This window comes from Hemiscyllium ocellatum, unplaced genomic scaffold, assembly GCF_020745735.1.
Source record: "Hemiscyllium ocellatum isolate sHemOce1 unplaced genomic scaffold, sHemOce1.pat.X.cur. scaffold_1938_pat_ctg1, whole genome shotgun sequence".
Lineage (NCBI taxonomy): Eukaryota > Metazoa > Chordata > Chondrichthyes > Orectolobiformes > Hemiscylliidae > Hemiscyllium > Hemiscyllium ocellatum.
Genome location: NW_026867917.1, coordinates 22,899 through 36,272, shown reverse-complemented (window position 1 = coordinate 36,272; position 13,374 = coordinate 22,899). Strand labels below are relative to the sequence as shown.

Sequence of the window (13,374 nt, the reverse complement as noted above, 5' to 3'; positions counted from 1 at the left end):
TCACATTGCTGCAGATCGCTGACAACATTATAATCCGACCCAGTTGACAAACTGACAACTGTTTCGCTACTTGCACCGCAAATGATGACAAATCGTTCCAAATCGTACGGGTGGCACAGTGGATCAGTGGTTAGTACGGCTGCCTGGTGGCACCAGGGAGCTGAAGCCAGTTCCAGCCTTGGGCGATCGTCTGCGTGAATAATCTTTACGTACAGACGTAGCTACTAAAGCAGGTCGCTTCCGTACAGTAGTTTGCGAAGAAACAAACAGAGATGGGGGTTTCACTCTATTCAGGAAACAGACCAAAGACATTTCTTTCTTGTTCAAGAAAATATTAGGATAAATTTGTTGCCTCGGGGGTGGGGGGGGAGGCGGGGGGGTTGGGAAGGGGCTGTGGGGGCTGATCTGATAGCCATTTGACATTGGCTGAGTCATGGGATCCCACAACCTGATTTGACTGTGTTAAAAATCCCACAACACCAGGTTTCAGCCCAACGGGGTTCTTTGAAATTACAGCAGTCACCCCACCCCCCGCCACCGCCGTACCATCGGTGGGATACGTTCCAAGAACGACCGCAGAAGCCCAAAACGGCAGACAAGGGCAAATCCATTCATTTAAATTGGCAAGTTACCTTCCTGGCAGGCCCCTGGTTCCAGAATGTTCCCTGTAGCACGTTGGGGTTACCCCTGTCCTGGCTTTCTGCGTGCTGCACCTTCATCAGGTAACTGCAGAGCAGGTTCATAAGACAGAAAACCCGTAACAAAAGACGATAGTTTCCTGCAACTGAAAAGACAATAGATGCAACAATCACTGACTGCCATCAACATGGCAAACTAGCAAAGGCAAGAGATTCACATTGCATTCACCTGCTTTTGAACTTGGGTAAGCGTTGGGTGCACCATTCCTGGAAACACTGCAATACCAGGCTGATACATGGAGAGGACAGAGCAAGCCCTTAAGCCATCTCCCTGCTCCAAAAATCCATTTAATACAAACACTCCCACCTTCGGGAGATATCAGCGATTAAACTGATAAGAACAGAATTTTTTTTTTTTTATTTCAAAATATACTTTATTCGTAAATATTCATAAATAATTTGATACACTGTACATTGGGTAATGCCATACATATGTTCACATTAACATACACAGTTTAGAATTTTCCTTTTTATATGCAAGTCTGTGCATTTCTCACTCCTATGCCCTTATATTGGGCTGAGGCGTCAGCAGAGCCCAAATGACTGCATGGGCCCCCTGATCTTCTTTAGACAGGCAGATGTTAAACGGTGGTCTTTCCCCACCGCGCCTTGGCGGCAGCTGCCCCAAGCTTCAGCGCGTCCCTCAACACGTAGTCTTGGACCTTGGAATGTGCCAGTCTGCAACACTCAGTCGGGGTCAACTCCTTCAGCTGGAAGATCAACAGGTTTCGGACCACCCAGAGAGCGTCCTTCACCGAGTTGATGATCCTCCAGGCGCAGTTGATATTCGTCTCGGTGTGCGTCCCGGGGAACAGGCCGTAGAGCACGGAGTCCCGTGTCACGGCGCTGCTCGGGACGAACCTCGACAAATACCACTGCATTCCTCTCCAGACTTCCTCTGCATAGGCACATTCCAGAAGGAGGTGTGTGACAGTCTCGTCCCCCCCGCAGCCACTTCGAGGGCAGCGTGCGGTGCGGCAGAGAGTCCGGGCGTGCATAAACGATCTCACGGGTAGAGCCCTTCTCACCACCAGCCAAGCCATGTCTTGGTGCTTGTTAGAAAGTTCTGGCGATGAGGCATTCTGCCAAATTGCTTTGACAGTCTGCTCAGGGAACCACTCAACAGGATCCGCCCTCTCCTTTTCCCGAAGGGTCTCAAGGACACTACGTGCTGACCACTTCCTGATGGACTTGTGGTCAAAGGTGTTTTTCTTCAGAAATTTCTCCACGAAGGACAGGTGGTACGGAACGGTCCAACTACTCGGAGCGTTCCGCGGCAGCGAGGCCAGGCCCATCCTTCGCAACACCGGGGACAGGTAGAACCTCAGTACGTAGTGACACTTGGTGTTTGCGTACCGGGGATCCACGCACAGCTTGATGCAGCCACACACAAAGGTGGCCATCAGGGCGAGGGTGGCATTGGGAGTGTTTTTTCCCCCATTGCACCGGTCTTTGTACATGGTGTCTCTTCGGACCCGGTCCATCTTTGATCTCCACATGAAGTGGAAGATGGCCCGGGTGACTGCGGCAGCACAGGTTCTGGGGATAGGCCAGGCCTGTGCCACATACAACAATACTGAGAGTACCTCGCACCTGATGACCAGGTTTTTCCCCGCGATGGAGAGCGACCGTTGCTCCCATCTGCCTAGTTTCTGTCTCATCTTCCTGATCCGCTCCTCCCAGGTCTTGGCGCACGCCCCAGCACCCCCGAACCAAATACCCAGCACCTTCAGGTGGCCAGTCCTGACGGTGAAGGGGATATAGGATTGGTCGGTCCAGTTCCCGAAGAGCATGGCCTCGCTCTTCCCTCGGTTTACCTTGGCCCCCGAGGCCCGCTCGAACTGGTCGCAGATGCACAGGAGTCTGTGCACGGACAGCGGATCCGAGCAGAAAACGGCGACGTCATCCATGTACAGGGAGGCCTTAACCTGTAGGCCCCCGCTGCCAGGAATAGTCACCCCTCTCAGGCTCGCATCCTTCCTGATGGATTCGGCAAATGGCTCTATGCAACATACAAACAAGGCAGGAGAGAGTGGGCAGCCCTGCCTGACTCCAGATCTTACAGGGAAGCTATCTGATTCCCACCCATTGATTGAGACTGCACTGACAATGTTGGTGTAGAGCAGTCTGATCCAATTGCAGATTCCCTCCCCAAAGCCCATTTTGGAGAGGACATCCCTCATATATGTATGCGATATCCTGTCAAAGGCTTTCTCCTGGTCCAGGCTGATGAGGCAGGTGTCCACCCCCCTGTCCTGCACGTAGGCGATCGTATCCCTGAGGAGTGCGAGGCTCTCAGAGATCTTCCTGCCCGGTACAGCACAGGTTTGGTCGGGGTGGATCACCGTTCCCAGAGCAGACCTGACCCGGTTTGCGATGACCTTTGACAAGATTTTGTAGTCTGTGTTTAGCAGTGAGATCGGTCTCCAATTTCTAATTTCATCCCTCTCCCCCTTCCGCTTATAGATGAGGGTGATGATGCCTTTCCTCATGGATTCACTCATGGTACCTGCCCGAAGCATACTGACATACACCTCCAGCAGGTCCCGGCCAATCAAGTCCCAAAGAGCGGAATAGATCTCGACCGGTAAGCCGTCGCTTCCGGGAGTTTTATTCTTTTCGAAGGACTCGAGGGCCCTGGTCAGCTCATCCAGAGATAGCGGCTGGTCCAGCCTCTCTCGCGTTCCGTCCTCTAGGACCTCCGTGATAGAGGACAGGAACGACTGTGAGGCCGTGCTGTCGGTTGGCTTCGCGTCATACAGGCTGGCATAGAAGGATTTACTGATCCTCATGACGTCAGCCTGAGATGACGTTACCGAGCCATCTTCTTCCTTCAGGCTGCTGAGCACGGAGCTCTCTTTGTGCACCTTCTGGAAGAAGAAACGTGAGCACGTCTCGTCCTGCTCTACCGAGCGGACCCTGGACCGGAAGATTATCTTGGAGGCCTCCGAGGCAAAGAGCGAGGCTTGCTGGCCCTTCACCTCCTTGAGGTCCTCCGTGACATCGACCCCCAACGTCTGCAGCAGGAGCAGGTTCTGCATACTTTCCTGGAGCTGGGACAGTTTTCCCCGCCTCTCTCTCGCCTCCTGAACACCTTTGAGGATGAAGAATCTCTTGATGTTCCCTTTTACTGTTTCCCACCAGTCTGCTGGAGACTCAAAGAGACACTTCGCGGTTCTCCAACCTGCGTAATCCCTCTTGAGCTCCTTGATGTTTCCCGGGGTCAACAGCTTAGTGTTCAGTTTCCACGTTCCCTTGCCCGTCCGCTGCTCGTCCTGTAGGTGACAGTCGGCCAGTAGGAGGCAGTGGTCAGAGAAGAACACCGGCTTGACGTCGGTGGTTCTGACCGAGAACGTTCGGGACACAAACAGGTAATCTATCCTTGAGCGGATAGACCCGTCTGCCCGTGACCATGTGTATCTACGCTGCGCTCCATCTGCAGGGGTGCTGAAGACGTCGTGCAGCTTGGCATCTTTGACCGTTTCCATCAGGGCTCTGGACGTAGCGTCCAGTTTACTGTCCCCCCCGCCGGATCGTCCATCTGCATCAATGATGCAGTTGAAGTCTCCGGCCAGAATGACCGGCCTGGACGTAGCCAGCAGCAGTGGAAGCTGTTGCAGGACGGCCAACCGTTCACTCTTATCCGCTGGGGCGTACACGTTGATTAGTCTTACGGGAGCGTTTCTGTATTTAACATCCACGACGAGGAGGCGCCCGCCCACCACCTCCTTAACCTCGGAGATAGTGAAGTTACCTCCCCGCAAAAGGATCCCTAGGCCTGAGGAGCGGTTATCGTTGCCCCCCGACCACACTGACGGCCCATGGGCCCACAAGCTCGACCACCTCCTGTAACTGCTGAGGTGGGGTATCCCGCACTCCTGCAGAAACAGGACGTCGGCTTTGACGCTGGCCAGGGAGGCCAGTGTTGAAACGCATCGCGTAGCCGATTTGATGCTACGCACGTTGATGCTAGCAATTTTCAACCCCATTTTAACAGTTTACAGGTTTACCGGTGTCCGTTTGCTGCTGGTCCTGCCCTTCTGGGGTAGCTGCGTGCATCCCTGTGGTGGCGGCAAACTGTTGGACCTTCGCAGGGCTGAGGTAACTGTCCAGCTCCGCGCTGGAGCCATTACCCCACTCTGTTGTCTTCGTGTCGGGCCCGTGGTCCGCACTGACCAGTTCTCCGTCTGACAGCAGGGCTGTCATAGGACCGCTGCTCCCAGATACCTGGAGCTGTGGGCCGGTGAGTACCTCCTGGTTCTCACCGGGTAGGGGGAGGCCATTACCCGTCCCCTCAGAGGGATCGTCCTTTCCTTCCTGGGCGGTGCTGCCCTCCTTTCTCCTCACAACGCTCTGCCTCTTCCTCTGATGACGACCCTTCTTGCGCCCATCCTCACCATCGGAAGAGCTGCATGCGTCTTCGCCTTGTAGGTGTCGCTTTCCCCTTCGCTGGGTGGCTTTGGGGCCCCCAAGAGGTTTCCTCTTCCTGTTTTTTACTGTGATCCAGTCCTCTGCATCCTTTGATTCCTCCTCTTCCATTTCCTCTGACTGCATTGACGGAGCTTGGATCGGCTGCTGCACCTCCCCGCTGTCTGCCGTCTGCTCCGCTACTGCCTGCTCTTCCTTCTGGGTGCCTCCAGGCACCGTTTCCACGCTATTTTCATTTGCCTTCCTCGCCTTTGTTGGTCCGCGGCTCGTATTCGTGTTGCTACCTCCGGCCATCTGTGCGTAGGTAGCGGCTCCTCGTCTTGGGCAGGCCTTGTACATGTGGCCCGCCTCTCCGCACAGGTTACAGTTCTTGGCCTCCTTACAATCCTTGGTCAGGTGGCCTTCCTGCTTGCAATTTCGGCATACGGTCACCTTGCAGTCGGCCGCCATGTGGCCTGACCTCCCGCAGGTTCGGCACACCTTCGGCTGCCCTGCGTACGTCAGGTAGCCTCTGCTCCCTCCAATTGCGAAGCTGGAGGGTGGGTGGAGGATGTTCCCGCTGCCATCGACCCTCAGGGTTACCTTGACCTGTCTTTTACTTGTCCAGATCCCGAAAGGATCAACGACATCAGTGCTTTCTCCTTCAACCTGGACATACCTCTTCAAGAAGGTGAGAACATCTGCCGCTGGGACGTAGGGGTTGTACATTTGGATTGTAACAACCCGACTTCTCTGCGCAGGAAGCACACACAACGGGACCGCCGACAAGATGGAGAACAGAGGTTCCCCTTCCTTCTCCTTGAAGACCTTCAGGAGCTGCTCACAATGCTTCACGCTCCTGAAGGTCACGTCGAAGTAGCCTGCCCCAGGGAAATCCTGCAGGCAGTACACATCCGCTGCTGCAAACCCACAGCACTCCAGCAAGACCTTCTTCACAAACACCGTCCGATCGACCGGTGTGTGCTCCTCCACCTTCTTCACAGTCACCCTGACTGTGTTGCGAATGCCCTGGCCAGGGCTGCGAATGGCTGCTGAGGCCATGGCTCCAAGATTGGCTGGTCCCTGAATTGGCGTTAGGCCGAAGCCAGCATGAAGATCCACCAATAGCAGGTCAGCACAACCAAACGATCCTCCAACGTCCAATCACGATCCAGCGATGGTCTCTCCACTAGCTCTGATGACTCGCAACTCGACACCTGTCCTGATAAGAACAGACACTTGATCTTAGCCAAAAGGCCGAGAAGCGATAGCACATCAATACTCCAACGGTGGAGGTCATATTTGCCGACTATCCTTTCCATCAGTTTGATGATATTCAAAGTTCCTTTATTCCCTTACCGTCTACCTTCCTTCCAAGATATCCAACCAGACCGGAAGATCACTCTGCAGCAGTCGCTGTGCTTTCCCCGTGCTTTTCTCTCCATCTGTTACGTAGCCGCGTAGGTCGCGCTGACGACCAATCAGATGGCACGGGCCGGAGCCACCGCACGTCAGGTCGACTGCAGAGAGGTTTCTCCCGGTGATCGGGGACAGCGGCGGCGGCAGGGTCATTCATTCCCCCGGCAGGGTCATTCATTCCCCCGGCATCTACAAGATTCACCAGAATTCCTCAGGCAGCACCTTGCAAACCCATGGCCAACGCAGCCTCGAAGGATGACGGCAGCAGATCCACGGGAACACCACCATTCGCAAGTTCTCCCCCCCCTCCGAGACACTCGCTGTCCTGAATTGCAAATATGTCTTTGTTCCTCCGGTGTTACCGGGTCAAAATCGGGAATCCCCGCCCAAACAGCATCGCGGGGCTACCGACAGCACTTGGACTGCAGCGGTTCGAGAGAGCAGCTCACCACCAGGCTGATCTCGGCATGGGTGAGAAATGTTGGCCTTGACGGAAAGATCCTATTCATTGCCTCCCCTTGTGTTGGTGTAGCTTGCCCATAAATGCCAATCATCGTTTCCCTCACGTACAGGATTTGCTCCTCGGCATTCCGCATCAATCCGAAAAGTTGCGAAAAGCGAATTACGTCCGTGCACCCTTTCTTTATCGTCCACTCTCAATATCCTCTCTACTTGTATCCGACTCTCTGGAGAATGGGGAGGGAGCTGATCTCCCCGTGTAAACATGTCACGCTGCAAGCGCGCCTCATCACCACCAGCAGCTCGATTCGACATCTCCGTTCACATTGCTGCAGATCGCTGACAACATTATAATCCGACCCAGTTGACAAACTGACAACTGTTTCGCTACTTGCACCGCAAATGATGACAAATCGTTCCAAATCGTACGGGTGGCACAGTGGATCAGTGGTTAGTACGGCTGCCTGGTGGCACCAGGGAGCTGAAGCCAGTTCCAGCCTTGGGCGATCGTCTGCGTGAATAATCTTTACGTACAGACGTAGCTACTAAAGCAGGTCGCTTCCGTACAGTAGTTTGCGAAGAAACAAACAGAGTTGGGGGTTTCACTCTATTCAGGAAACAGACCAAAGACATTTCTTTCTTGTTCAAGAAAATATTAGGATAAATTTGTTGCCTCGGGGGTGGGGGGGGAGGCGGGGGGGTTGGGAAGGGGCTGTGGGGGCTGATCTGATAGCCATTTGACATTGGCTGAGTCATGGGATCCCACAACCTGATTTGACTGTGTTAAAAATCCCACAACACCAGGTTTCAGCCCAACGGGGTTCTTTGAAATTACAGCAGTCACCCCACCCCCCGCCACCGCCGTACCATCGGTGGGATACGTTCCAAGAACGACCGCAGAAGCCCAAAACGGCAGACAAGGGCAAATCCATTCATTTAAATTGGCAAGTTACCTTCCTGGCAGGCCCCTGGTTCCAGAATGTTCCCTGTAGCACGTTGGGGTTACCCCTGTCCTGGCTTTCTGCGTGCTGCACCTTCATCAGGTAACTGCAGAGCAGGTTCATAAGACAGAAAACCCGTAACAAAAGACGATAGTTTCCTGCAACTGAAAAGACAATAGATGCAACAATCACTGACTGCCATCAACACGGCAAACTAGCAAAGGCAAGAGATTCACATTGCATTCACCTGCTTTTGAACTTGGGTAAGCGTTGGGTGCACCATTCCTGGAAACACTGCAATACCAGGCTGATACATGGAGAGGACAGAGCAAGCCCTTCAGCCATCTCCCTGCTCCAAAAATCCATTTAATACAAACACTCCCACCTTCGGGAGATATCAGCGATTAAACTGATAAGAACAGAATTTTTTTTTTTATTTCAAAATATACTTTATTCGTAAATATTCATAAATAATTTGATACACTGTACATTGGGTAATGCCATACATATGTTCACATTAACATACACAGTTTAGAATTTTCCTTTTTATATGCAAGTCTGTGCATTTCTCACTCCTATGCCCTTATATTGGGCTGAGGCGTCAGCAGAGCCCAAATGACTGCATGGGCCCCCTGATCTTCTTTAGACAGGCAGATGTTAAACGGTGGTCTTTCCCCACCGCGCCTTGGCGGCAGCTGCCCCAAGCTTCAGCGCGTCCCTCAACACGTAGTCTTGGACCTTGGAATGTGCCAGTCTGCAACACTCAGTCGGGGTCAACTCCTTCAGCTGGAAGATCAACAGGTTTCGGACCACCCAGAGAGCGTCCTTCACCGAGTTGATGATCCTCCAGGCGCAGTTGATATTCGTCTCGGTGTGCGTCCCGGGGAACAGGCCGTAGAGCACGGAGTCCCGTGTCACGGCGCTGCTCGGGACGAACCTCGACAAATACCACTGCATTCCTCTCCAGACTTCCTCTGCATAGGCACATTCCAGAAGGAGGTGTGTGACAGTCTCGTCCCCCCCGCAGCCACTTCGAGGGCAGCGTGCGGTGCGGCAGAGAGTCCGGGCGTGCATAAACGATCTCACGGGTAGAGCCCTTCTCACCACCAGCCAAGCCATGTCTTGGTGCTTGTTAGAAAGTTCTGGCGATGAGGCATTCTGCCAAATTGCTTTGACAGTCTGCTCAGGGAACCACTCAACAGGATCCGCCCTCTCCTTTTCCCGAAGGGTCTCAAGGACACTACGTGCTGACCACTTCCTGATGGACTTGTGGTCAAAGGTGTTTTTCTTCAGAAATTTCTCCACGAAGGACAGGTGGTACGGAACGGTCCAACTACTCGGAGCGTTCCGCGGCAGCGAGGCCAGGCCCATCCTTCGCAACACCGGGGACAGGTAGAACCTCAGTACGTAGTGACACTTGGTGTTTGCGTACCGGGGATCCACGCACAGCTTGATGCAGCCACACACAAAGGTGGCCATCAGGGCGAGGGTGGCATTGGGAGTGTTTTTTCCCCCATTGCACCGGTCTTTGTACATGGTGTCTCTTCGGACCCGGTCCATCTTTGATCTCCACATGAAGTGGAAGATGGCCCGGGTGACTGCGGCAGCACAGGTTCTGGGGATAGGCCAGGCCTGTGCCACATACAACAATACTGAGAGTACCTCGCACCTGATGACCAGGTTTTTCCCCGCGATGGAGAGCGACCGTTGCTCCCATCTGCCTAGTTTCTGTCTCATCTTCCTGATCCGCTCCTCCCAGGTCTTGGCGCACGCCCCAGCACCCCCGAACCAAATACCCAGCACCTTCAGGTGGCCAGTCCTGACGGTGAAGGGGATATAGGATTGGTCGGTCCAGTTCCCGAAGAGCATGGCCTCGCTCTTCCCTCGGTTTACCTTGGCCCCCGAGGCCCGCTCGAACTGGTCGCAGATGCACAGGAGTCTGTGCACGGACAGCGGATCCGAGCAGAAAACGGCGACGTCATCCATGTACAGGGAGGCCTTAACCTGTAGGCCCCCGCTGCCAGGAATAGTCACCCCTCTCAGGCTCGCATCCTTCCTGATGGATTCGGCAAATGGCTCTATGCAACATACAAACAAGGCAGGAGAGAGTGGGCAGCCCTGCCTGACTCCAGATCTTACAGGGAAGCTATCTGATTCCCACCCATTGATTGAGACTGCACTGACAATGTTGGTGTAGAGCAGTCTGATCCAATTGCAGATTCCCTCCCCAAAGCCCATTTTGGAGAGGACATCCCTCATATATGTATGCGATATCCTGTCAAAGGCTTTCTCCTGGTCCAGGCTGATGAGGCAGGTGTCCACCCCCCTGTCCTGCACGTAGGCGATCGTATCCCTGAGGAGTGCGAGGCTCTCAGAGATCTTCCTGCCCGGTACAGCACAGGTTTGGTCGGGGTGGATCACCGTTCCCAGAGCAGACCTGACCCGGTTTGCGATGACCTTTGACAAGATTTTGTAGTCTGTGTTTAGCAGTGAGATCGGTCTCCAATTTCTAATTTCATCCCTCTCCCCCTTCCGCTTATAGATGAGGGTGATGATGCCTTTCCTCATGGATTCACTCATGGTACCTGCCCGAAGCATACTGACATACACCTCCAGCAGGTCCCGGCCAATCAAGTCCCAAAGAGCGGAATAGATCTCGACCGGTAAGCCGTCGCTTCCGGGAGTTTTATTCTTTTCGAAGGACTCGAGGGCCCTGGTCAGCTCATCCAGAGATAGCGGCTGGTCCAGCCTCTCTCGCGTTCCGTCCTCTAGGACCTCCGTGATAGAGGACAGGAACGACTGTGAGGCCGTGCTGTCGGTTGGCTTCGCGTCATACAGGCTGGCATAGAAGGATTTACTGATCCTCATGACGTCAGCCTGAGATGACGTTACCGAGCCATCTTCTTCCTTCAGGCTGCTGAGCACGGAGCTCTCTTTGTGCACCTTCTGGAAGAAGAAACGTGAGCACGTCTCGTCCTGCTCTACCGAGCGGACCCTGGACCGGAAGATTATCTTGGAGGCCTCCGAGGCAAAGAGCGAGGCTTGCTGGCCCTTCACCTCCTTGAGGTCCTCCGTGACATCGACCCCCAACGTCTGCAGCAGGAGCAGGTTCTGCATACTTTCCTGGAGCTGGGACAGTTTTCCCCGCCTCTCTCTCGCCTCCTGAACACCTTTGAGGATGAAGAATCTCTTGATGTTCCCTTTTACTGTTTCCCACCAGTCTGCTGGAGACTCAAAGAGACACTTCGCGGTTCTCCAACCTGCGTAATCCCTCTTGAGCTCCTTGATGTTTCCCGGGGTCAACAGCTTAGTGTTCAGTTTCCACGTTCCCTTGCCCGTCCGCTGCTCGTCCTGTAGGTGACAGTCGGCCAGTAGGAGGCAGTGGTCAGAGAAGAACACCGGCTTGACGTCGGTGGTTCTGACCGAGAACGTTCGGGACACAAACAGGTAATCTATCCTTGAGCGGATAGACCCGTCTGCCCGTGACCATGTGTATCTACGCTGCGCTCCATCTGCAGGGGTGCTGAAGACGTCGTGCAGCTTGGCATCTTTGACCGTTTCCATCAGGGCTCTGGACGTAGCGTCCAGTTTACTGTCCCCCCCGCCGGATCGTCCATCTGCATCAATGATGCAGTTGAAGTCTCCGGCCAGAATGACCGGCCTGGACGTAGCCAGCAGCAGTGGAAGCTGTTGCAGGACGGCCAACCGTTCACTCTTATCCGCTGGGGCGTACACGTTGATTAGTCTTACGGGAGCGTTTCTGTATTTAACATCCACGACGAGGAGGCGCCCGCCCACCACCTCCTTAACCTCGGAGATAGTGAAGTTACCTCCCCGCAAAAGGATCCCTAGGCCTGAGGAGCGGTTATCGTTGCCCCCCGACCACACTGACGGCCCATGGGCCCACAAGCTCGACCACCTCCTGTAACTGCTGAGGTGGGGTATCCCGCACTCCTGCAGAAACAGGACGTCGGCTTTGACGCTGGCCAGGGAGGCCAGTGTTGAAACGCATCGCGTAGCCGATTTGATGCTACGCACGTTGATGCTAGCAATTTTCAACCCCATTTTAACAGTTTACAGGTTTACCGGTGTCCGTTTGCTGCTGGTCCTGCCCTTCTGGGGTAGCTGCGTGCATCCCTGTGGTGGCGGCAAACTGTTGGACCTTCGCAGGGCTGAGGTAACTGTCCAGCTCCGCGCTGGAGCCATTACCCCACTCTGTTGTCTTCGTGTCGGGCCCGTGGTCCGCACTGACCAGTTCTCCGTCTGACAGCAGGGCTGTCATAGGACCGCTGCTCCCAGATACCTGGAGCTGTGGGCCGGTGAGTACCTCCTGGTTCTCACCGGGTAGGGGGAGGCCATTACCCGTCCCCTCAGAGGGATCGTCCTTTCCTTCCTGGGCGGTGCTGCCCTCCTTTCTCCTCACAACGCTCTGCCTCTTCCTCTGATGACGACCCTTCTTGCGCCCATCCTCACCATCGGAAGAGCTGCATGCGTCTTCGCCTTGTAGGTGTCGCTTTCCCCTTCGCTGGGTGGCTTTGGGGCCCCCAAGAGGTTTCCTCTTCCTGTTTTTTACTGTGATCCAGTCCTCTGCATCCTTTGATTCCTCCTCTTCCATTTCCTCTGACTGCATTGACGGAGCTTGGATCGGCTGCTGCACCTCCCCGCTGTCTGCCGTCTGCTCCGCTACTGCCTGCTCTTCCTTCTGGGTGCCTCCAGGCACCGTTTCCACGCTATTTTCATTTGCCTTCCTCGCCTTTGTTGGTCCGCGGCTCGTATTCGTGTTGCTACCTCCGGCCATCTGTGCGTAGGTAGCGGCTCCTCGTCTTGGGCAGGCCTTGTACATGTGGCCCGCCTCTCCGCACAGGTTACAGTTCTTGGCCTCCTTACAATCCTTGGTCAGGTGGCCTTCCTGCTTGCAATTTCGGCATACGGTCACCTTGCAGTCGGCCGCCATGTGGCCTGACCTCCCGCAGGTTCGGCACACCTTCGGCTGCCCTGCGTACGTCAGGTAGCCTCTGCTCCCTCCAATTGCGAAGCTGGAGGGTGGGTGGAGGATGTTCCCGCTGCCATCGACCCTCAGGGTTACCTTGACCTGTCTTTTACTTGTCCAGATCCCGAAAGGATCAACGACATCAGTGCTTTCTCCTTCAACCTGGACATACCTCTTCAAGAAGGTGAGAACATCTGCCGCTGGGACGTAGGGGTTGTACATTTGGATTGTAACAACCCGACTTCTCTGCGCAGGAAGCACACACAACGGGACCGCCGACAAGATGGAGAACAGAGGTTCCCCTTCCTTCTCCTTGAAGACCTTCAGGAGCTGCTCACAATGCTTCACGCTCCTGAAGGTCACGTCGAAGTAGCCTGCCCCAGGGAAATCCTGCAGGCAGTACACATCCGCTGCTGCAAACCCACAGCACTCCAGCAAGACCTTCTTCACAAACACCGTC

The 13,374-nt window shown here is 54.6% G+C and overlaps 2 pseudogenes; both read right to left on the bottom strand.

The window, feature by feature from the left end:
• Positions 1–889: 889 nt before the first annotated feature.
• On the bottom strand, positions 890–1,069 carry LOC132810801 (U2 spliceosomal RNA; annotated as a pseudogene).
• Positions 1,070–8,193: 7,124 nt separating this feature from the next.
• LOC132810802 (U2 spliceosomal RNA) lies at positions 8,194–8,371 on the bottom strand (annotated as a pseudogene).
• Between the last annotated feature and the right edge of the window lie 5,003 nt (positions 8,372–13,374).